Source organism: Bos taurus, chromosome 2 (assembly GCF_002263795.3).
Source record: "Bos taurus isolate L1 Dominette 01449 registration number 42190680 breed Hereford chromosome 2, ARS-UCD2.0, whole genome shotgun sequence".
Classification (NCBI taxonomy): domain Eukaryota; kingdom Metazoa; phylum Chordata; class Mammalia; order Artiodactyla; family Bovidae; genus Bos; species Bos taurus.
Genome location: NC_037329.1, coordinates 10,839,164 through 10,864,955, shown reverse-complemented (window position 1 = coordinate 10,864,955; position 25,792 = coordinate 10,839,164). Strand labels below are relative to the sequence as shown.

Sequence of the window (25,792 nt, the reverse complement as noted above, 5' to 3'; positions counted from 1 at the left end):
TGTATGGTAGAATAGAGAAAGAGAGAGATGAATAGGAACAACTTTACTTTTTGAGAGGTTCTGTGATAACAGTATTCAGGTTTGATTGATGTGTGAAACTATTTTTCTCATGAAACACAGTTATGGGTTCTCTGGAGAACCCTACACATTGGAGATTTCTCAGCTACATTAACTTTGATTTAATAACTCAATTAGACTGTATGTTTACTTCTTCATAATTTTCCAACTATTCAATGCTCACATTTCAGCTTCAGTGTCATTTGGTTTCATCCTCTGTCCAGACGGACAGAACAACAAGATGAAACCAATGTATACTGTTTTTCTCTCCCAGGATACATCTTACATCATATTTAAGAGTATCAGGGAGAGCAGAATTAAGGCACTAATATACTAATAGAAAGAAAGGAAAAAATAAGGAAAGGAGAGAATGAAGGAGGGAAGGAAGGAGGAAGTAATAAACACAATCACTGCACAATCTTCCTTTTAGGCATTTGTCCAAAACCCCATCTGAATAGGACATGTCCTGATAAAACCACAGGCTTTTGACTGAGACCAGTGAACAGCTACCTTCTAGAAGAACAAGGCAACTTGGAAAGATGCTAGCTCCTGTAAAAACTGACACAGAGCTCCCAATAATCTTATTCTTAGTGTACGGTGAGCTACTCTTTATCAATCTTTGAGAGGAAAATAAAAATCCTCTGAAAAAGGATTTCAGAGAACTGATAATTATAAAAAAGAAATGTAGAAAATATATAAATATAAGTTTAATGCTAGAGAAGAAGGCAACAGATGGGATTAACAGATCATCAAATCACTGGACACATCAGAGGAGAGTATTAGTTGGCCATAATAAATGTTGATATAAAGTGAAGTGCATGGGAGAAAAAAAACAGAAAGTACTGAAAAGAGCTAAAGAGCATGATGAAAATATCTAATGCACATGAAATATGACTCCTAGATGAACAGAAATAAAACAAGAAAAGGCAATATTTGAAGAAATAATGAGACTATTTGTTTTCAGACTGACAACACAGTACCACCGATACAATAAACTCAAATCTTAAGAATATAAAAGTTCATACTTACCTGGCAGGGGAGATACCATGATCACAAAGGTGGTTTTCCCAGGGCGAGGCTTATCCATTGCACTCCGGATGTGCTGACCCCTGCGATTTCCCCAAATGTGGGAAACTCGACTGCATAATTTGTGGTAGTGGGGGACTGCGTTCGTGCTTTCCCCTGCAAAAAAAAAAAAAAGAATATAAAAGTTCACACCAATAGAAAATTGTTAAACTGTGAAAAATGAAATATAAACAGAAAACACTAAATATATCTGAATAAAACTCATGTATTAAACTTCAAAAGCAGTAATAAAATTAACATCTGATTCTTCAACTGAAAGCATAACAGCAAGAAAACAATTAAATGGTTTAAAGTCCTAACAAAAATAACTTTCAACATATGTACTAAGCAACAAAATTAAATCCATATTAAACACAATGACATTCAAAACTAAAGATAAAATAAAAGCATTTTAAAACAAAAAATATAAGATAATTTGACTTTACCACATCTGTACACACACACACACACACAAAATACTAAAGGGAGTTCTTTAGCCAAAATCATAATAATTTAATAGGAAATAATTATAATATAGGAGGGGATAAGAAGCATTAGAATGACAAAATCTACATATAACTTTAAATAAATCATAATAACTTATAAATGTATTAAATATATGTGGATCTATAAGTAGCATCAATAGCACAGAAAAAGGAATGAGACAGTAAATGAAACTCAATTAGAGAAATAATTAATGAGTCTAAACTTGAGAATTTGTAATACAGATTTTAATCACCAAAGTACCAATCAATATAATAAAAGTATCAGTTAGCAAGCTAATAGAGAATAAAATCAATGATAATTGACTAATGATGATTAATTAAACCAAAGGGCAAGAATTTAAATTGATGGACACAAAAGAGACAGGTAAATAGGAAAACAATAATAAGATTGTGTATGTGTGCTAAGTCATGTTCAACTCTTCGTGATCCCATGGACTGTAGTCTGCCAGGCTCCTCTTTTCATGGAACTCTCCAGGCAAGAATACTGAAGTGGGTTGCCATCCTCTCCTCCAGGGGATCTTCCCAACCCAGGGGATTGAACTGGGCATTGCTCATGTCTCCTGCATTGACAGATGGGTTATTTTACCACTAGCGCCACCTGGGAATCCCAATAAGATTGTATATTTAAATAACTATATCGTTAGTTGCATTAAAACTAAATTACATACTGTAAAAGAAAAAGTTCATCAAATCATCAAATAGGTGTGTATATACATATAAATCCACACAACTTAAAGTAACTGTTAAGAAGAAAAGATGAAGTTAAAAAAAAATCTGATTTAGCTAAATTAAAATTCAGAGAAAAGAAGACTCAAACCCAAGAAATACTATGAGGTGAATAGGTATCTTTTCTAATGAAAAAGTATCAAGTCAGTAAGATATGTGTTCTAAGCATGCATTTCATAACAAAGTATCAAAATATAAAAGCAAATGGAGCTCACTGACAGAAAAAATTGACAAATCCAACATAATTGTTAAATATTTTAATTTCAAATAAGAGAATTGATACATCACAATTAACAAAAGAAACAATAGCAATAACGATGTCATTGTTGCTTATTTGCTAAGTCCTGTCCTCTCCTGACCCCATTCACTGCAGCGTGCCAGGCTTCCCTGTCTTCCATTATCTCCCTGAGTTTGCTCAAACTCACGTCTGTTGAGTTGGTGATGCCATTCAACCATCTCATCCTCTGTTGCTCCTTCTCTTTCTGCTCTCAATCTTTTCCAGCATCAGGATCTTTTCCAGTGAATTGGCTCTTCACATCAGGTGACCAAATAATTGGTATTTTCCCGATTCAGTGTTATCCTGAATTAAAAGCAGATTCTTTACAGTCTGAGCCACCAGAGAAGCCCCATAAGATGTTAACAATATGAATAACAAAATTTGATGAACTGAAATACATATAATAATCCAAGAAATACAGAAAACACTTTAAAACACAAGGAATTTTTGACAAAAGATACGTATATGGGCCATAGTGTCTCAAATAATTTCCAAGGATGAATTAATCCAGTTATAAATAACAAAAGACACACACAATCACAAAAAATTGAATAATACATGTTGTATTATATAGCATGAAATAAAATATATTCATTAAAAATGTAGAAGATGTTGACTTTTGATAATTAAATATATACCTTACAACTGCAACCAAGATACATAAAATAAATATTATCTCAAAAATATTCCCTTGTAACTTTTTCAGTCATTCTTTTTCTACAATTACTCCCAGGAAATCACTGATCTCCTTTCTCTCACTATAGATTAGTTTTGTGTGTTCTGGGATTTTATATCAGTGGAATCATATGGTATAAACCCTTGTGTCCAGGTTCTTTCTCACACTGCACTTTCTGAGGTTGATCCACATTTTATGTTATTATTTGTATCAGCAGTAAACTGATAAGGTATATACCATATGATTCCACTGATATAAAATACTAGAACACACAAAACTAATATATAGTTATATATATATAACTATATAATTAATATATATATATATAATTATATAACTAATATATACCTCACTATAGTGAGAGAAAGCAATGGCACCCCACTCCAGTACTCTTGCTTGGAAAATACCATGGACGGAGGAGCCTATTAGGCTGCAATCCATGGGGTCGCTAAGAGTCGGACACGACTGAGCAACTTCACTTTCACTTTTCACTTGCATGCATTGAAGAAGGAAATGGCAACCCACTCTAGTGTTCTTGCCTGGAGAATCCCAGGGATGGGGGAGCCTGGTGGGCTGCCGTCTATGGGGTCTCACAGAGTTGGACACGACTGAAGTGACTTAGCATAGCATAGTGAGAGAAAGATAAGTGATTTCCTGGGACCAACTGTAGAAGAATGACTGAAAAAGTTACAAGGGAATATTTTTGAGATAATATTTATTTCATGTATCTTGGTTGCAGTTATAAGGTATATATTTAATTATCAAAAGTCAATATCTTCTATATTTGTAATTAATACATTTTATTTCATGTTATATAATGCAACATGTATTATTCAATTTTTAATCATTGTATTTGGGCATTTCTTTTAATTAAAGGATTTTTTTTTTTTAAGTTAAAGACAAGGTGTGCAGAGAATGCAATTAAGAAATGATTACAAATAATGAATGCTGTAGAGGGTATGGAGAAAAGGAAAGCGTCCTATACTACTGTGGCAATGTAAATTGGTACAACTACTATGGAGAACAGTGTGGAGGTTCCTTAAAAAACTAAATATAGAACTATCATTGTTGTTCAGTCACTAAGTCACATCCGACTCTTTGCAACCCCATGGACTGAAGCACACCAGCCTCCACTATCTCCCAGAAAAATCTACACATTCATGTCCATTGGTTTGGTGATGCTATCTAACTATAGAACTATGATAGGATCCAGAAACCCCACTCCTGATGCGTATATCTAGAGAAAACCATAACTAGAAAACATACACGCACTCCAGTGTTCATTACAGCACTACTTACATAAGCCAAGGTATGAAAGCAATCTGAATGTTCATCAACAGAGGAATAGATAAAGAAGGTGGTACATATATTTTTACTCAGCCATAAAATAGAACAAAATAATGCCAATTGTAGCAACATGGATGGACCGAGAGATTATCATACTAAGTGAAGTCATAGAAAGTTAAATATCATATGATGGAACTACACATGTAATTAATTTAAAAAATGAGACAGATGAATTTACAAAATAGAAACTGGCTCACAGATCTGAAAATCAAGCTCATGGTTACCAAAGGGGAAACATGGGAGGAAGAGACAAGTTAGGAGACTGGGATTAACATATACACACTACTATACATAAATTAGATAACTAATAAGGACCTAATGTATAGTACAGGGAACTCTACTCAGTATTCTGTAATAATCTATGTGGGAAGAGAATCTGAAAAAAAAAGGAGATATATATACAATTGATTCATTTTGCTATACACCAGAAACTAAAACAACATTGTAAGTCAACTACACTCCATATTTTTAAGTGATTACAAAATGAACTTGTGTTTTTTTGCTTACTTGTGGGAAGTTATTATCAAGTTGTCTAACAATAACTGAATGGCTTTGCAATGATCTGTTTCAGTAAAGAACATTAAGATGAATTATACTGTAGAGATATGATACAATGACTAATTTGACAATATTTAAGGTGATAAAAGTTCTAAAGATACTTTAAATTCTTTCTGAAACTCTTTTCTATTATAAATGCTAGAAATCTTCAAAACAGAGGAAGTGGTCATGATTCAAAAATATGAATGAAATAACAACAATAAGGCACATCAATAAGTGTATATCTATTAACTTGGAAAAATAAATACCCATTAAATATGATGAAATAATCATCCATAAAACAAGTGATATTCATTATCTCATTTATTAATAACTATTAAGTAATTGACTAGGCAAGTCTCTAATTATAAGTACCATATGGAAAATTATGCTCTCGTGTATGTTTAAATCTTTAAAAATCTATAGGAATGTAAAGTCTATAAGTTTACAAAATTAGGTGTATGAGATTAGTTTCATAAAGATGGTGTAAAATCAATGACAACTTTTCACCTTTTCCACATTTCACAATCATGTTATGTAAACACAACCAATTTTTTGAAGAATTTGAGCCAGCAATAAATTTGATCATATGGTTTCTGTAGGATTTGTAACATATTCCATCTAGTTATTTTATTAATTTTGTTAAAATTGATGATAGATTAAAGAATTTATTGGAAACAAAAACTCTGAATATGTTGTACATACTTGAAAGTTCTGTTTCAAACTGCATATAAATTTAAACTATTCAATATCCCAAGTGTATTGGTACTCTTCTGATAACAAAATGTCTTTCTCTAGGAATTTTTTAAAGTTTACATTTAATTTTCCTAAAATTTTTTGGTTAGGTAGTATACTATGAGATTTTTTTTTTCATTTTTTCTTTGTGCTTTTATTTAATGTGCTTCTTTTATGTGACTTGTAAACATTTCTCCCCTAAATTCAATGTAAGATCATAATCTTGTAATTGAGTATTTACCTGGTTTAGATTCATATAAATACTGATAATATTTAAGTTGTTAGCTATAATTATAATTTTATTTACTTTGGTTGACATCTAGAGTGGAATAAGATTATGGAAAATCAACCAAGGATTAGAAAGAGTAAATGACAGGTCTTTAGTTAGTTAGTCTACTTCTCTTTTTTATTTTGAGTCTTTCCTGAAGCAAAGTCTGTGACAAATTTTTAACCAGTCTAAGGTCTTATAGCAGTCCAACCACTTTAAAAGAAGTATCCCATTCGTAGGTGGAGAAGGGTGTGGGAAACTAACACTTCTCAAATAGCTTTGTTACAGCTTGTCGTTAACTCCAGGGAACAGATGAACTGTCATATCGTTCAGAAACATCTGCTCATAGAAGTTTGTGGCCTCTTAGGTGTTTATGGTCCTATTATTTCTTTTTTTGTTTGTTTGTTTGTTTTCATGTAGTATCTGAAATTAGCAGTATAACTTCCTGACAACTGAGTACATATTCATGTCTAGACAGATCAGACTTCAGCTAGCATTTCTTGCTGAAATATTCAGCAGCAGCAGATGAAGCAAAGAGAAGTATGGCATGTCAATTTTTCCTCAGGTCCTTCTCACACAAAATCTGTCCCTCCAGTGCAGAAAACAGAAGTTTTGTAACTGGGTTTCAAAGGATCATCTCACACAGCTGCTGCTGCTGCTGCTAAGTCGCTTCAGTCGTGTCTGACTCTGTGCGACCCCATAGACGGCCTCCTACCAGGCTCCTCTGTCCCTGGGATTCTCCAGGCAAGAACACTGGAGTGGGTTGCCATTTCCTTCTCCAATGCATGAAAGTGAAAAGTGAAAGTGAAGTTGCTGAGTCGTGTCCGACTCCCAGGGACCTCATGGACTGCAGCCTACCAGGCTCCTCCATCCATGGGATTTTCCAGGCAAGAGTCCTGGAGTGGGGTGCCATTGCCTTCTCTGTCTCACACAGCAGCAGCAGTTAAATTATCAAAGATGCTCATTTTATACTTCAGAGAATAGTTTAGCCCTGCAAGAGCACTCCAGAAATACATCTATTTCTGCTTTATTGACTATGCCAAAGCCTTTGACTGTGCGGATCACAATACACTGCGGAAAATTTTGAAAGAGATTTCAAAATTGCCACCTGAGAAACCTGTATGCAGGTCAGGAAGCAACAGTTAGAACTGGACATGGAACAACAGACTGGTTCCAAATAGAAAAGGAGTACGTCAAGGCTGTATATTGTCAACCTGCTTATTTAACTCATATGCAGTGTGCATCATGAGAAATGCTGTGCTGGAAGAAGCACAAGCTGGAATCAAGATTGCTGGGAGAAATATCAATAACCTGAAATATGCAGATGACACCACCTTTATGGCAGAAAGTGAAGAGGAACTAAAAAACCTCTTGCTGAAAGTGAAAGAGGAGAGTAAAAAAGTTGGCTTAAAGCTCAACATTCAGAAAACGAAGATCATGGCATCCAGTCCCATCACTTCATGGGAAATAGATGGAGAAACAGTGGAAACAGTGTCAGATTTTATTTTGGGGGGCTCCAAAATCACTGCAGATGGTGATATCAGCCATGAAATTAAAAGACGCTTACTCCTTGGAAGGAAAGTTATGACCGACCTAGACAGCATATTCAAAAGCAGAGACATTCCTTTGTCAACAAAGGTTTGTCTAGTCAAGGCTATGGTTTTTCCAATAGTCATGTATGGATGTGAGATTTGGACTGTAAAGAAAGCTGAGTGCCGAAGAATTGATGCTTTTGAACTATAGTGTTAGAGAAGACTCTTGAGAGTCCCTTGGACTGCAAGGAGATCCAACCAGTTCATCGTAAAGGAGATCACTCCTGAGTATTCATTTGAAGGACTGATGTCGAAGCTGAAACTCCAATACTTTGGCCACCTGATGCGAAGAGCTGACTCATTTGAAAAGACCCTGATGCTGGGAAAGAGTGAGAGCAGGAGAAGGAGACAACAGAGGATGAAGTGGTTGGATCGCATCTCTTACTCAATGGACATGAGTTTGGGTAAACTACAGGAGTTGGGGATGGACAGGGAGGCCTGGTGTGCTGTGGTTCATGGGGTGGCAAAAAGTCGGACAGGACTGAACTGATATTCTCCAGGGAACCATGACTTAGAGACTCTGAGTTGTATCAGATAATCCTTGGCCAGGGACATTATCTAGGGTATTTTAGAGATAAAGTATTAATATGTAACTCTTAATAAGTATCAGCAGTCTTTATTTTTAATCAGGTCATCATCTTTCTTTTCTGGTATATCCTACTGAAAAGAAGAATGAGTAGTCAGTTCTTTCAGGTCCAGCTCTTTTAACTCCCTTCATCCATTGCTTTTTCTTTCTGGCTATTGTTCTCTATCATTCTACCTAGCTTCTTCATGGGTCTAAATCTATTTTCTCAAAATTTCACTGGTGATATTTGTCCTTTATAATTTCCCTTCTTTTTTCTGGCTAAATGTATCATAAATAATGGTTTGTTGGTCCAGAAGACAATATCATTCATCACACCAGTATGAGCTAACCTAACCAAATCACTGATTATAAATCAAACTCACAAAAATTAGAGATTTTACACAGTGTCAAGGCTTCCTAATAATTTCAAAGTTACAAGCGATCAAAAGGCATGGGTAAAGCTGGAAGAAGCCTGGGACATTTTACATGTTTCCTAGAATTCTGCTTGCAGTGTGTTCATGTTTGTGCACTTATGTATACAAGTCCATATGTACGTGTCTATATAATATATATTTTATGTAATAATATGGTTGCACTCTATAAATACATATACAGAGATTTAAAAAAAGTGGTGTTTTGCAGTGGGCACTACTGGACACATGTGCTTAATAGGCCATATTAAAATTGTAAGTCTCTGTTAATTCAGTAATTATCTCACACAGTTGGGAACACTTAAGTTATGAACTATCTTTATTTTATTCATCATAGTCATAGCTTATATAATTTTCCTGGTAGTCTTGCTCATATTCCATAGGTTGTAGATGTGTTTACCATAGGGAATTCTAAGCCAAGTGTCATGAACTACTTTTATGGTGGTGGTGGTTTAGTTGGTAAGTCATGTCCAACTCTTACAACCCCATGGAGCATACCAGGCTCCTCTGTCCATGGATTTCTACAGGCAAGAATACTAGAGTGGGTCACCATTTCCTTCTCCAGAGGATCTTCCAGACCTAGGAATCAAGCCCTGGTCTCCTGCATTGCAGGCAGATTTTTTACCAACTGCGTTATGAGGAAACCGGAACTACATGTGTGTATACTCCCAAAACTCATATTTTGAGACCCTTTGCTTAAGGGAATGTTGTCAGGAGGTAGGGTATATGGGAGATAACTGGATTTAGATGAGGTCAGAAGGTAGGGCTTCCAATATGGGATTAATATCCTTAAAAGAGAAAGGGAATAGAGCTTGCTCTGTTTTCTGCTGTGTGAAGATACAGCAAGAAGCTGGCTGTCTATCAACCAGAAATAAGGCCCACACCAAGAACCTGACTGTGCTGTCACTCTGATCTTAAACTTACAGCCTCCAAAACTGTGAGATAAACATTTTAAAAGCATTTATTCTATGATAACCTGTAATAGCAGCTCAAACTAAGACACTAGTGAGGTAAAATTGCTAGGCAGTCAGTGTAGGACTCTGAGACCTCAGTCTTGTTTTCAATAAATATCTCACTCCATTAGCCTAAAGCTATATTCTTTGTCCTAAATTCCTGGAATGTCCTTAGTTCCTTGATCTGATAAATTATCAGCACTCAGATGCAGGGAAGGGCAGTAATTAACTTCTGTTACATATGCCTGAGGGAAAACTGATGATCATTAATCTTAAACCCATACATCTAGTCCACTGTAAAATGGTCAGGGGGCACGAAAAAGATTGGGATTTAATCCAAGGATCAAGAGAAGCCATAAAGATGTCCAGCTAAACATTTTGACCTTTAAATTGATGGGATAGAAATTAAATAATGTATTTTTTGGCTTTAGTTCAGTTGGTAAAGAATCTGCCTGCAATGCAGGAGACCCAGGGTTGATTCCTGGGTTGGAAAGATCCCATGGAGGTGGAAATGGTAACCCACTCCAGAATTCTTGCCTGGAGAATCCCCTGGACAGAGCAGTCTGGTAAGCTACAGTCCATGGGGTTGCAAGAGCTGGACATGACTTAGCAACTAAACCACCACCACCAATGTATTTTAAGGACAGGAGCCAACCAAAAATGTACAGATTAAGGATATAAAAACTGCTGTACTCTTTAACTGCCCTCCGTGTCTATGACAAAATTTTTGTACTTTCCTCCTCTCTAATAAATCCTATTCGCTTGCTACCATGAGTGTTTGTGTGCGTGGATTCCATTCTTCCACTCCAAGAACAAGAACTCAGATTCCTGTTTCACTAGGAATAGTCAGCTTAAGACATTTCATTGATAAGGACTTTTCTCTTATTTAATAACCTTATTCTATAAGTCTAGATTTTAATTATCAAATTTTTAACAAAGTTAATGTGCCTAACAAAACATGTGCCTCTTTATCCCAAGAATTTTCTTCAGTAAGTAGCTTATCATTAAAAGATCAATTACATTCCTTTTACATTTAAATTGTCAATTGCTAAGTCACTTCAGTTGTGTCCAACTCTATGCAACCCCATAGACAGCAGCCCACCAGGCTCCCCCGTCCCTGGGATTCTCCAGGCAAGAACACTGGAGTGGGTTGCCATATCCTTCTCCAATGCATGAAAGTGAAAGTGAAGTCATTCAGTCATATCCGACTCTTAGCAACCCCATGGACTGCAGCCTACCAAGCTCCTCCGTCCATGGGATTTTCCAGGCAAGAGTACTCGAGTGGGGTGCTATTGCCTTCTCCTAAATTGTCAATAGGTATTATTATACTAAGTTTTATGTACCTTTTAACATCCCTCTGCTGCCTACTCACTGTTTTCTTATGAGATATAACAGAGTTACTATGCATTACATAATTATGTTACCTTTCCGCATGTATATCTACATCAGATCAGATCAGTCGCTCAGCCGTGTCCGACTCTTTGGGACCCCATGAATCGCAGCACGCCAGGCTGCCCTGTGCATCCATCACCAACTCCCGGAGTTCACTCAGACTCACGTCCATCGAGTCAGTGATGCCATCCAGCCATCTCATCCTCTGTCGTCCCCTTCTCCTCCTGCCCCCAATCCCTCACAGCATCAGAGTCTTTCCCAATGAGTCAACTCTTCGCATGAGGTGGCCAAAGTACTGGAGTTTCAGCTTTAGCATCATTTCTTCCAAAGAAATCCCAGGGCTGATCTCCTTCAGAATGCACTGGTTGGATCTCCTTTCAGTCCAAGGGACTCTCAAAAGTCTTCTCCAACACCACAGTTCAAAAGCATCAATTCTTTGGTGCTCAGCCTTCTTCACAGTCCAACTCTCACATCCATACATGACCACAGGAAAAACCATAGCCTTGACTAGACGAATCTTTGTTGGCAAAGTAATGTCTCTGCTTTTGAATATGCTATCTAGGTTGGTCATAACTTTCCTTCCAAGGAGCAAGCGTCTTTTAATTTCATGGCTGCAGTCACCATCTGTAGTGATTTTGGAGCCCAGAAAAATAAAATCTGACACTGTTTCCACTGTTTCCCCATCTAATTCCCATGAAGTGATGGGACTGGATGCCATGATCTTCATTTTCTGAATGTTGAGCTTTAAGCCAACTTTTTCACTCTCCACTTTCACTTTCATCAAGAGGCTTTTGAGTTCCTCTTCATTTTCTACCATAAGGGTGGTTTCATCTGCATATCTGAGGTTATTGATATTTCTCCCAGCAATCTTGATTCCAGCTTGTGTTTCTTCTAGTCCAGTGTTTCTCATGATGTACTCTGCATATAAGTTAAATAAACAGGGTGACAATATACAGCCTTGACGAACTCCTTTTCCTATTTGGAACCAGTCTGTTGTTCCATGTCCAGTTCTAACTGTTGCTTAATCCTAAAATTTTATGTCTAAATCCCAAATAAATGCTCCAGGTAATTTTGCAGTCATTCACAATCATAGTGACAGAAACTTTTAATTGTTCACTTTCTATATTCCCAACTGATGCTGAATGAGGTCACATTCTGTTTTCTTGTTTTAGTTCTCATACTGTAAACAAGATTTATTTAGTGCAACTGGCTTTGCATTTTTATCCATTTTGCTACTTAAAATGCCACCAAGCATATCGTTGATATGATGTCTAGTGCTGGTAACCATAAGACTGTGATGGGCCTTTTGGAAAATATATGTGACCAAGAAAAGTTTTATGCAGATGTGAATTATAGTGCTGTTGGCTGTAAATTTACTGTTAGTGGATCAACAATATGGTACAGCCAGGAAAAGGAAGGAGAATTTACCCAATTTGTTATGAGGCCATTCTGGAAAGTACTAAAGTAACATCCATAGTTTGTGATAAAGCTATGGAAAAGATGGAAAAGTGTCTAAATTTGTGGATTCATGAGATGGCAATTAGTTTTTTTTTTTTTTTTTTAAAAGCACAGCAGTGATGTTGAGAGCCAAACAATTTTATAGTGTCAGATGTTTGGATTTAATAGAACTGAGATGGTAATAAAAATCTTTATATTTAGCTAGCAGAATGAGTAATTCAAATGCAGACAGTTCACTCTTTGAAAAGCAGTAAAAAAAAAAAAAAAAAAAACAGAAATGCAGCTATTTTCAATTTAGGATTTTTTGCTTGTTATTGATCAAACTTGTTAAAACTATTAGAGCAACATCATGAAGCACTAATATTTCAAAAATATCAGTGGGGATTCCAATCTAGTTGGTCACAGGAAGATATTGATTTCCTCTCCCCAAATCCCACAGCTTTTTATATATAAAAAAAGTGTGGTTGGAAATGGATTGATTACTCCTATAATGTTTGAAATATGTGGAGAAAGCCTGATAATTATTCAGCCACATCTTCCTCTAAATCAGCATTTTTTTACGTTGTTAGCAACTTAACCAAGGGTTGGTTTGAAAGACATGCATAAATTTCTGTGGAAAAAAAATGTGGATAAAGTGACATATTTTATATATTTTTTAAGATTATTAATACTTAAAAATTTTTATAAATACTTTGAAAATACTTTAAAATTAAAAATCTATTTCAAAACTTACTGGTGTTCTTATTTGGGCAGAATTTATATATAACTGAAGTTCTGACTATGGTTATAACAATATAAATTTTATGGAATTTTAATGGTTTTATAAATTAAAGAATGTTAATGTCAAGATAATGTTTAAAGTGCTGCAGTTTTATAAACAATTTTACAAATGTTTTTATCATTATTTATATTTTTATGAATAATATAAGGTTCAGTTAGTTCAGGTCAGTTCAGTTGCTCAGTCGTGTCTGACTCTTTGCAACCCCATGAATCCCAGCACGCCAGGCTGCCGTGTGCATCCATCACCAACTCCCGGAGTTCACTCAGACTCACGTCCATCGAGTCAGTGATGCCATCCAGCCGTCTCAGCCTCTGTCGTCCCCTTCTCCTCCTGTCCCCAATCCCTCCCAGCATGAGGGTCTTTTCCAATGAGTCAGCTCTTCACATGAGGTGGCCAAAGTACTGGAATTTCAGCTTTAGCATCATTCCTTCCAAAGAAATCCCAGGGCTGATCTCCTTCAAAATGCAGTGGTTAGATCTCCTTGAGGTCCAAGGGACTCTCAAGAGTCTTCTCCAACACCACAGTTCAAAAGCATCAATTCTTCGGCACTCAGCTTTCTTCACAGTCCAACTCTCACATCCATACATGACCACTGGAAAAACCATAGCCTTGACTAGATGGTACTTTGTTGGCAAAGTAATGTCTCTGCTTTTCAATGTGCTATCTAGGTTGGTCATAACTTTCCTTCCAAGGAGTAAGCATCTTTTAATTTCATGGCTGCAGTCACCATCTGCAGTGATTTTGGAACCCCCAAAAATAAAGCCTGACACTGTTTCCACTGTTTCCCCATCTATTTCCCATGAAGTGATGGGACCAGATGCCATGATCTTCGATTTCTGAATGTTGAGCTTTAAGCCAACTTTTTCACTCTCCACTTTCACCTTCAACAAGAGGCTTTTGAGTTCCTCTTCACTTTCTGCCATAAGAGTGGTGTCATCTGCATATCTGAAGTTATTGATATTTCTCCCAGCAATCTTGATTCCAGCTTGTGCTTCTTCCAGCCCACCATTTCTCATGATGTACTCTGCATATAAGTTAAATAAGCAGGGTGACAATATACAGCCTTGACGTACTCCTTTTCCTATTTGGAACAAGTCTGTTCCAGTGAAAATTCAGAGTTGATTTCCTTTAGGATTGATTGGTTTGATCTCCTTATCAAAATACATTAGAGTTTTTAAAACAAACAAACAAAACCTCAGGAATTCAATTAAAGTTTGTAAAAAGGCTCAAGAATTGCTCAGAAATACATTTTTATTTGTCTCTACTGTATTTATTAATCTAAGAATTAAGGTGTCATAGTTTTACTGGATGAAACAATGCTAATTTGGGGCACTAGAAGATAAATATACTCAAATTTCTCAAAATTCACTTAGTTCAAAAGTTATTATTGCTGATTCTGTTTGCTAGGTACTATCCAAAGATCAATGCAAGTGGGAAAGCAAACTTATACTGAGATTTGAGAGATTCTGATACTGCTTTTCTTAAGCTGTAGCCCTATAGGGCATCACATAATATGAAACACATAATCAGCTTTCAGTATATATTTACCTTCATTAATCATAAACTGTAGGCAAATCCTGAGCTTGAAAATTTAGACACTTTATTGTTGTTTTGTGTTAATGATTATTGCTCTTTATTCCCCTTTGGGTTAACATTTTTGAAAACTACAGAGTACAGATGGTAGCAAGTCCTTGCAGAAATGTAATCAGCATATGTGAACATGATGTATTCAAACAGATGATAAAGGAAAATACTGAGTTACTCTCTGTCCTAGATAATAAATTAAAATGCTATAATATAAATGCATATAGTAAAACAGTCACAATTTTGTTTTATTACTGGAATTTCAGTTATGTGTATGAAAAATTAAACATTAATTCCCATTAAGTGATTATGTTAGATAAAAAGATATATACTAATCTCCATATTAGTATATATCTTTTTATCTAACATAATCACTTAATGGGATTGTATAGCATTGTTTCATCCAGTGAAACTATGACACCTTAATTCTTGGATTAATAAATAAGGTAGAGGACAAATAAAAATGTATTTCCAAGCAATTCTTGAGCCTTTTTACAAGCTTTAATTGAATTCCTAAGGTTTTGTTTGTTTGTTTTATAAATTCTAATGTATTTTGATAAGGAGATCCAACCAATCAATCCTAATGGAAATCAACCCTGAATTTTCACTGGAAGGACTGATGCAGAAGCTGAAGCTCCAATACTTTGGCCACCTGATGCAAAGATCTGACTCACTGGAAAAGACCCTGGTGCTGGGTAAGACAGAAGGCAGAAGGAAAAGGGGACAACTGAGGATGAGATGGTTGTATGGCATCACTGACTCAATGTGCATGAGTTCAAACAAGCTCTGGGAGAGAGTGAAAGACAGGGAAGTGAGGTGTGCTACAGCCCATGTGGTCACAAAGAATTGGACATGACTGAGCAACTGAGCAACAACAATGTCTTTTGAATATTCACTCTTGTTTTATTTACATAAGAAATTACAAAATTTGTATTCTATAAACACCTCAAGATTTCCTTCACAGTGGTTCTGTGTTCCCTACTGCTGATACATTTTATTTCCTCATCAAAATAACAACAAAAAAAGATTAGTTTTATTTTTAAAATTGTATAAATCTAACAATGGACTCATGACTGGTTTGAGACTTTAACTTGTTCTTTTTATCTTATCCTATCTAAAAGAAGCAAATTTTGGTTATGTTTGATATTATATGTTAATTTGTTATTGATTTGTATTATTACTGTATAGATAAGACAATAGAAAATTTGTATTTACCTTTAATCTTATTTTTTCATTCCTGAAATTCCTAAAAGCCCATGTTCTAAACTACTGATAAGTATTTTTTAATAGTTTAGAAAACAACATTTAAAATTTATATTTAACTTGGTAAAATATTAAAAATCAGGGATGTATACATGATTAATGTTGATATATGGCAGAAATCAATATGATATTGCACAGTAATTATCTTCCAATTAAAAATAAAACAACATGAAACAGTCATAGGTATACATATATCCCCTCTCTCATTAACCTCCTTCCCATCTCCCTGCCCATCCCACACCTCTAGGTTTTTAAAGAGCCCTGGTTTGATTTCCCTGAGTCATACATAAATTCTCATTGGCAATCTATTTTACATATGGTAATGTAAGTTTCCATGTTATGATGTTTGGCAGAGACCAATACAATTCTGTAAAACAATTATCCTTCCAAAAAAATAAATTTAAAATTAAAAATAAAATAAACCAAAAAGTAAAATAAGGAAATTAACATGGATAATTACTTCTGACTAATCTCACATGCTAGTAAAATAATGCTCAAAATTCTCCAAGCCAGGCTTCAGCAATACATGACCGTGAACTTCCAGATGTTCAAGCTGGTTTTAGAAAAGGCAGAGGAACCAGAGATCAAATTGCCAACATCCACTGGATCATCAAAAAAGCAAGAGAGTTCCAGAAAAACATCTATTTCTGCTTTATTGACTATGCCAAAGCCTTTGACTGTGTGGATCACAATAAACTGTGGAAAATTCTGAAAGAGATGGGAATACCAGATCACCTGACCTGCCTCTTGAGAAACCTGTATGCAGGGCAGGAAGCAACAGTTAGAACTGGACATGGAACAACAGACTGGTTCCAAATAGGAAAAGGAGTACATCAAGGCTGTATATAAGTCATCCTGCTTATTTAACTTATATGCAAAGTACATCATGAGAAACGCTGGACTGGAAGAAACACAAACTAGAATCAAGATTGCTGCCTATCAATAACCTCAGATATGCAGATGACACCACCCTTATGGCAGAAAGTGAAGAGGAACTCAAAAGCCTCTTGATGAAAGTGAAAGTGGAGAGTGAAAATGTTGGCTTAAAGCTCAACATTCAGAAAACGGAGATCATTGGCATCTGGTCCCATCACTTCATGGGAAATAGATGGGGAAACAGTGGAAACAGTGTCAGACTTTATTTTTCTGGGCTCCAAAATCACTGCAGATGGTGACTGCAGCCATGAAATTAAAAGACGCTTACTCCTTGGAAGGAAAGTTATGACCAACCTAGGTAGCATATTCAAAAGCAGAGACATTACTTTGCCAACAAAGGTCCATCTAGTCAAGGCTATGGTTTTTCCAGTGGTCATGTATGGATATGAGAGTCGGACTGTGAAGAAAGCTGAGTGCCAAAGAATTGATGCTTTTGAACTGTGGTGTTGGGGAAGACTCTTGAGAGTCCCTTGGACTGCGAGGAGATTCAACCAATCCATTCTAAAGGAGATCAGTCCTGGGTGTCCTTGGAAGGACAAAGCTGAAACTCCAGTACTTTGGCCACCTCACGTGAAGAATTGACCCATTGGAAAAGACTGATGCTGGGAGGGATCGAGGGCAGGAGGAGAAGGGGACGACAGAGGATGAGACAGCTAGATGGCATCACTGACTCGATGGACATGAGTTTGACTGAATTCCAGGAGTTGGTGATGGACAGGGAGGCCTGGCGTGCTGCAATTCATGGGGTTGCAAAGAGCCAGACACGACTGAGTGACTGAACTGAACTGAATCTACACAACTCATTCAAGTTTTGGCAATTATCCTAATAATATTCTTTAATTGTTTATTGTTGATCAGTTTCTCAGTCTTATCTGACTCTTTGTGACCCCATGGACTGCAGCAGGTCAGGCTTCCCTATCCTTCACTGTCTCCTGGAGCTTACTCAAACTCATGTCCATTGAGTCGGTGATGCCATTCAATCATCTCGTCCTCTGTTGTTCCCTCTCCTCCTGCATGCAATCTTTCCCAGCATCAGGGTCTTTTCCAATGAGTATCTACATTTCACCCATAAGTCATGGCATATATTAGTAGGTTTTGACTAAATAATTATTGATAGTGTTTGTAAAGTGATGATCTAATATTATTTCTTCAGTATTTATCAGTTGTTAGTGAAAAAGTTGGCTTAAAAGTCAACATTAAGAAAATGAAGATCATGGCATCTGGTCCCATCACTTCATGGGAAATAGATGGGGAAACAGTGGAAACAGTGTCAGACTTTATTTTTCTGGGCTCCAAAATCGCTACAGATGGTGACTGCAGCCATAAAATTAAAAGATGCTTACTCCTTGGAAGGAAAATTATGACCAACCTAGATAGCATATTCAAAAGCAGAGACATTACTTTGCCAACAAAGGTTCGTCTAGTCAAGGCTATGGTTTTTCCAGTGGTCATGTATGGATGTGAGAGTTGGACTGTGAAGAAGGCTGAGCGCTGAAGAACTGATGCTTTTGAATTGTGGTGTTGGAGAAGATTCTTGAGAGTCCCTTGGACTGAAAGGAGATCCAACCAGTGCATTCTGAAGGAGATCAGCCCTGGGATTTCTTTGGAAGGAATGATGCTAAAGCTGAAACTCCACCTCATGCGAAGGGTTGACTCATTGGAAAAGATTCTGATGCTGGGAGGGATTGGGGGCAGGAGGAGAAGGGGACAACAGAGGATGAGATGGCTGGATGGCATCACTGATTCGATGGACGTGAGTCTGAGTGAATTCCAGGAGTTGGTGATGGACAGGGAGGCCTGGCGTACTGTGATTCATGGGGTCGCAAAGAGTCGGACACGACTGAGTGACTGAACTGATCTGATCTGATCCCATTGTAAATAAAAAATAATAAAAAATATCTCTCCTCAAGTAAAATAAAATTTGGGAAATTTGATGAATGATACCTGGGGATTCTTTGTACTATTCTTTTTAAAGACATAATTATTGGAGTACAGTTGATTTACAATATTGTATTAGTTTCAGGTGTACAAAGCAAATCAGTTTTACATACACATATATCCACTCTTTTTTATATTATTTTCCCATATAGGCCATTACAGAATATTAAGTAGAGCTTCCTGTGCTATACAGTAGGTTCTTATTAGTTATCAATTTTATATACAGCAGTGCATAGGTGTCAATACCAATCTCCCAATTTACACTTCCACCCTCTTACTCCCTGGTAACTATAAGTTTGATTTCTACATCTGTAACTCCGTTTTTGTATTGTCTATAAGCTAATTTGTACCCTTTTCTTTGATTCCACATATAAATGTTACCATGATATTTGTCTTTCTCTGTCTGACTTACTTCACTTAGTATGATAATCTCTAGGTCCATCTAAGGTGCTGCAAATGGCATGATTTCATTGCTTTTTATGGCTGAGTAATACTCCACTGTATATGTGTACCACACCTTCTTTATCCATTCCTCTGCTGATACACATTTACATTGCTTCCATGTCCTGGTTTCTGTAAATAGTGCTGCATTGAACACTAGAGTGCATGTATCTTTTTTAATTACAGTTTTCTCCTGTTATACGCCCAAGAATGGGATTTTTGGATCATATGGTAACTCTATTTTTAGTTTTTTAAGGAACCTCCAATTATGGTTTTCCATAGTGGCCGTACTGTATTATTCTTGATGTTTGTTTTTTTTTTTTTTAAGTTTGATGTTACTTCAAAATATGTAAGTGAAGGAAAAAGTAAGTGTTGGGAGCTGAGCATTTCAAGCAATTAAAATGGAGGAAATGTCATTGTTATTTATGTCACAGAATTATGAAACAAAGTGTTGACTACATTGACCACATGGACTCTGAAAATACGCAAGATGGTGAAATACATTTAATGGGAATGAGAAAGAGTCAGGTCAAATGTTCTTAATGAATGTGGAAAGATTAGTGGGAGTAGATAAAATAGAAAGTGTTTAAGATTATTAAAATGAGTTACACATTGCTAAAAAATGAATATTTATGATTTGGAAGACACAAAATATATATCCATTTCTTTCCAACTGAGAGTCAATTTTTAATTAAGGTAAGTAATAAAATATTCAGTAAAAAATAATTAATGAGAACTTTTTTCAAACTCCTAAGAAATATCTTTCTATTAATAATTGCTTTTTATACAACTCACAACAAGATCATCACATCTATTTTCTGGGAAATAGGCAGCATATATATAGAATAATACAGTAGAACTTATGTGGTTAGGATAAGAACTGCTCATGATTTTTTCTCAATTATATTAGTGTTTAAACTGCTTATGATGGAAAATATAATACCTAATGTGGAGAGAATTTTTTAAATGTTTGAAAAGTTAATGAATCCAAAACAAGAAAAAACCTTTCTGTTGTTGTAGAGGATTTAAAGGAAAGAACTTGAAAGGGATAGGTATCACTTAAGGAAATGGATTAGCACAAAAGAAGGGGAAAGAAGAATGTGCATGATAGTTCAAGAGAGGGCAGATACTTAGATGAGCCATTTTTAAGTTCACTAGATAAAAAAGGACATGTGGAAGTTAGCTAACTTTAAGGTTTTACCTAAAAGTTTTGTTTAAAGTTTATTTATTTATGTGGACCAACCTGGGGTCTAACATCCTGCTATATAGATGAGTCCACTAATTTTACTGCTCTGAGAGTATTTCCAGGAAATTCACCTATGTGTATGGTGACAGTGTCAGTAAACCACAAATGTGAATTCATTGCCTTACTATATTCCTTTAGTTTTCTGTTTCCATGTTGTCATACCTGGCCCACTGGCTAAGGATTGTGATTAATAAGGTGATTCCAAAGGAATATTTAAGGGTTTGATGACCTTGTAGTTATTTTATGTAAAAGTTATTTAGATTCATCAGGGATGATTAAATTATATCCATATATCCCAACATGGAAGATCTGTATTTTTATTTAGTCATTAACAGACTATATTTCTACTGGGAAAGACAATAAATATGTAAAGTATTAGAGTGTGAAGAGCATGATCAAAATAAAGTTAGCTTCCCAGCACTGTTATTTTCTATAATCTTGAAAGAACTAAATCCAGTATTTATTTGGTAGTTGCTTCAGTAACTTAAAATATTTTTCAGGAAATTTGGACCAAATTATTTCAAGATCCTATATACATCTGACATCATTTAAAGTTATGATTCATTCAAACTATTTTATATATTCATGGGAATTAAATCAGAATCCTATCTTAAAGTACCAAGTTGAAGCACACAATATATTTTAAATCAGTATTTATGCTAAAAGAATATATGACATTTAAAGAATGATAGCAATTTCAAAATAATGTTTCAAACTTTTATAAAAAGGGACAGAGGAAAATTATTGTTTTACACATAAAACAAATTATTTCTGTTTATTTCATTAAAAATATCCTTGAATACTATACAATGAAATGCATGGATCTTAAATTTATTGAGATTGACTTTTACATATGATACTTTTATGTAATTGTCACCTGTCAAGATGCAAAGTATTTTTAGCATTTCAGAAAGTTCTCATGTGCCACTTCCTTGGACTCTTCTCACCTGCCCAAAGATACCACTATTTTGATATTTTTTATATCTATCATGTATCATGAAAAGCGTAAGTATTTGGGGGATATGGCTATGCATAAATAGCTTTAAATGTATGACTCCTTATATTAAAACTGATATTCAAAATCTAGAAAACAAATTTAAAACAATATATGTAAAATAAAACACTAGCAAATGAAAGTTTTCAAGAAAATTGAAATTCAGAAAATGAAGTTTCCAGTCTTCCTTGTTAAGATAGAAGGGAGATTATGAAGGTTATGCACCTTTATTCCCTGGTTAAATTCTAGAAGGTAAATTTGATCTTCCCCTGTTTATGAAGGAAATGATTTTAGGTCAGATTTAAACTCATGGTTTGAATGATCAGGAGGATAATAGTTTGACATATGTCTAGTGTAACACTGCTGCTGCTAAGTCGCTTCAGTTGTTTCTGACTCTGTGCGACCCCATAGAGGGCAGCCCACCAGGCTCCCCCGTCCCTGGGATTCTCCAGGCAAGAACACTGGAGTGGGTTGCCATTTCCTTCTCCAATGCAAGAAAGTGAAAAGTGAAAATAAAGTCGCTCAGCCGTGTCTGACTCTTAGCGACCCCATGGACTACAGCCTACCAGGCTCCTCCATCCATGTGATTTTCCAGGCAAGAGTACTGGAATGGGGTGCCATTGCCTTCTCCAAGTGTAACACTATTAAGAGTTATTTAATGAGAATTTTAACATTTTACCTGATCTAGTATATCCCTTAGTAAATGTTTTCAAGAAAATCCTTATCAAAGCAGCTTAAGAACTATAAATGTATTAATTTATTAATACATTTATATAAATGTATAAATGTATTAATGTATTAATTAAACAATGTATGCATTTGAAGCTTTTCCTATTACATAACATTTTAAAGAGTACTGATCTTTGTACTAAGCTGTGTCTTGGCCACAAAGCTACTATAACAGCTTGGCGAAATCACTAAACCTGAGCCTCCTTACACAGATAAGGGAGATGATAAAAATACCCTATAGAGTATTTGTTTGATTTCAGTGAGGGTACTGAATAGTGCATTTAGCATTTTATAAGAAACTCAATTGCCACTTTGTTGTTGTTTAGTCACAAAATCATGTCCAACTCTTTTGTGACCCCATGGGCTGTAGCCCCAAACCTGTCCACAGGATTTATTTTCCAGGCAAGAATATTGTAGTGGGTTTCTGTTTTCTTCCCCAGGGGATCTTCCCAACACAGGGATTGAAGCTGCATAACCTGCATTGGCAGGTGGATTCTTTATAACACTGTGTCACCAAGGAAGCCCCGATTAATACTCAGTCCATCCTAAAGGAGATCAGTCCTAGGTGTTCATTGGAAGGACTGATGCTGAAGCTGAAACTCCAATACTTGGGCCACTTCATGCGAAGAGTTGACTCTTTGGAAAAGACCCTGATGCTGGGAGGGATTGGTGGCAGAAGGAGAAGGGGACGACAGAGGATGAGATGGCTGGATGGCATCACCGACTCAATGGACATGAGTTTGGGTAAACTCCAGGAGTTGGTGATGGACAGGGAGGTTTGGTGTGCTGCATTCATGGGGTCGTAAAGAGTCGGACAACGACTGAGCAACTGAACTGAACTGAAATGAACCGAATCTTTAACTATCAGGAATTCATGTCTCAGCTTGCTTTTAACTCTATTAATTAAAATATTATCTATAATATAGGAGACATATAATAAACATTTTGAGGATAAATTATGTTAAATTTTCTTGTAAAGTACATTTAGGAGGGAGTATTATCAGAATTGCCTAATAAGAACCTTATAAAAACACTCCTATATAAAAACAGTGAACACATTGCCGAAACTTTCAAAATCAACTTTTTCAAAATAGTGAAAATGAATTACACATTATAAAAACCTGAACAGTACTTATGTAAGAAAACTAGCCAAATCTCAGTAAAAACAATGAGCATTGTTACACTATTTACACTATCCTCATTCCCCCTCTTTCTAACTTGATGCATGTGTGAAACAGTCTTTGCAACTAAGGTAATATAAAGAAAGCAGCTTAGCAGCCACTGGAGGAGACAAAACATATTTGGAGGTCCACAAATGCCCCATTCCCAAAGAATTGTAACCATCTGATGTCTTTTCTCACTAAAAAGCTCCACTCTCATGATTTCTCTTAGCTGATCTGACTCAGAGCCGCTCTGAACATATAGCCTATCCTCCTGTTATTTGTAAAAATTAATCAAAATAAAAGTCTGCATGGCAAATGACATCAACAAAGTAAAAGGCAACCTACTGCATGGGAGAAAATACTTGTAAATCATGTATCTCATGAGGTCTAATATCAAAAATACACAAAGAGGTCATACAACTCAAGAGCAAAAACACAACCTGATTTTAAAAAATGGGCAGAGGACCTGAATAAGCATTTTTCCAAGGAAAACATACAGATGGCCAACAGACCCATGACAAGATGTTCAGCATCACTATTCATCAGGGAAATGCAAATCAAAACCACAATGAGCTATCACCTTACACCAGTCAGAATGGCTATTATCAAAAATACAGTAAATAATAAGTGTTGGTGAGGATGTGGAAAAAGGAAACCCTTGTACCCTGTTGATAGGAATGTAAATTGGTACAGTCATTTATGAAAAATAGTATGGGGATTCCTAAAAACATTAAAAATAGAACTACCATGTAATACAGCAATCCTACTTTTGGATATTTTTCCAAAAAATAAAAATAAGCAAAACACTAATTTAAATAGATATACACACTCCAATGCTCATTGCAGTCTTTTTCACAATAGCTAAGTTATGGAAGCAACCTAAGTGTCCACAGACAGATGATGAATAGATAAAGAAGATGTGGGGTATGTGTATGTATTTGTACATACACACACAATGGAATATTACTCAGCCGTAGAAAAGAATGAAATCTTGCCGTTTGTGATAAGAGGGGATTATACAGTGTGAAATAAGTCAAACAGAGAAAGACAAGTACCATCTGATTATACTTATATTTGAAATTTAAAAAACAAAACAAATTAACAAATATAAGAAAAGTGAAACAGTCACAGAGAACATAAATACAGAGTCACAGATACAGAGAATAAATATGTGGATGCCAGAGGAGAGGAAATAGGCAAATGAGTGAAATGGATGAGGAAAATTAAGGGGTACAAATACCCAGCTACAAATAAATGAGTAATAAGGATGAAATTATAGTGTAATATAATCAATGAAAAGTTACTAATTTTGTTTCACAATAGTACTAACTAGACGTTTTGTGGTGATGATTTTGTAAAGTGTAGAAATATCAAAAGTTGTGCACCAAGAATTTGCATTGTGTTGTAGGCAATTATACTTCAAAAAAACAAAGAAATTCATAGAGAAAGAGACCAGATTTGTAGTTATTAGAGGTAGGGAGCAGTGGGGAATGGGAGGAGGGAGAAATTGGATAAAGGTGATTGAAAGGTACAAACTTCCAGTGATAAGATAAATCAGTACAGGGATGTATTATACAACATGATTAATATAATTAACACTGCATATGTTACATAAGGAAGTTGTTAAGACAGTAAATGAGAGTTCTCTATAAAAGGAAAAATGCTTTTTAAATGGGAGACACATGTACACGCATGGCTGATTCATGTCAATGTATGGCAGAAACCACAATATTGTAAAGCATTTAGCCTCGAATTAAAATAAATAAATTAATTTTTAATTAAAAAAATTAACACTCAATAAATAAAATAATGTGAGACCAGCAACAACAATAACAAGATGACCAAAACCCAAGCTGACCAAAATTTAATTATAAAGATTGAAGAATGAAAGCTCCACAGGGAATTCTGACAATTTCTGACACATTGCTGAGCATCTGGGAGGCAAAAAGATACACAGAAAAGATCTGAGAAGACTAAATTCTAAGCTCTGACTGACTTCGAGTATCTATATAAGCAGAAAGTAAAAGTGTTAGTTGCTCAGTCGTGTCCGACTCTTTGTGACCCCGTCGATTCTAGCCCACCAGGCTCCTCTGTCCATGGCATTCTCCAGGCAAGAACACTTTAGTAGATAG

The 25,792-nt window shown here is 35.7% G+C and overlaps 1 non-coding gene across 1 annotated transcript; it reads left to right on the top strand.

Moving 5' to 3' along the window:
- The first annotated feature begins 1,078 nt into the window (after positions 1-1,078).
- LOC112443625 (U1 spliceosomal RNA) lies at positions 1,079-1,242 on the top strand. The gene has a single exon (XR_003032029.1). It is a non-coding gene; the product is annotated as a U1 spliceosomal RNA (small nuclear RNA).
- Positions 1,243-25,792: the final 24,550 nt, after the last annotated feature.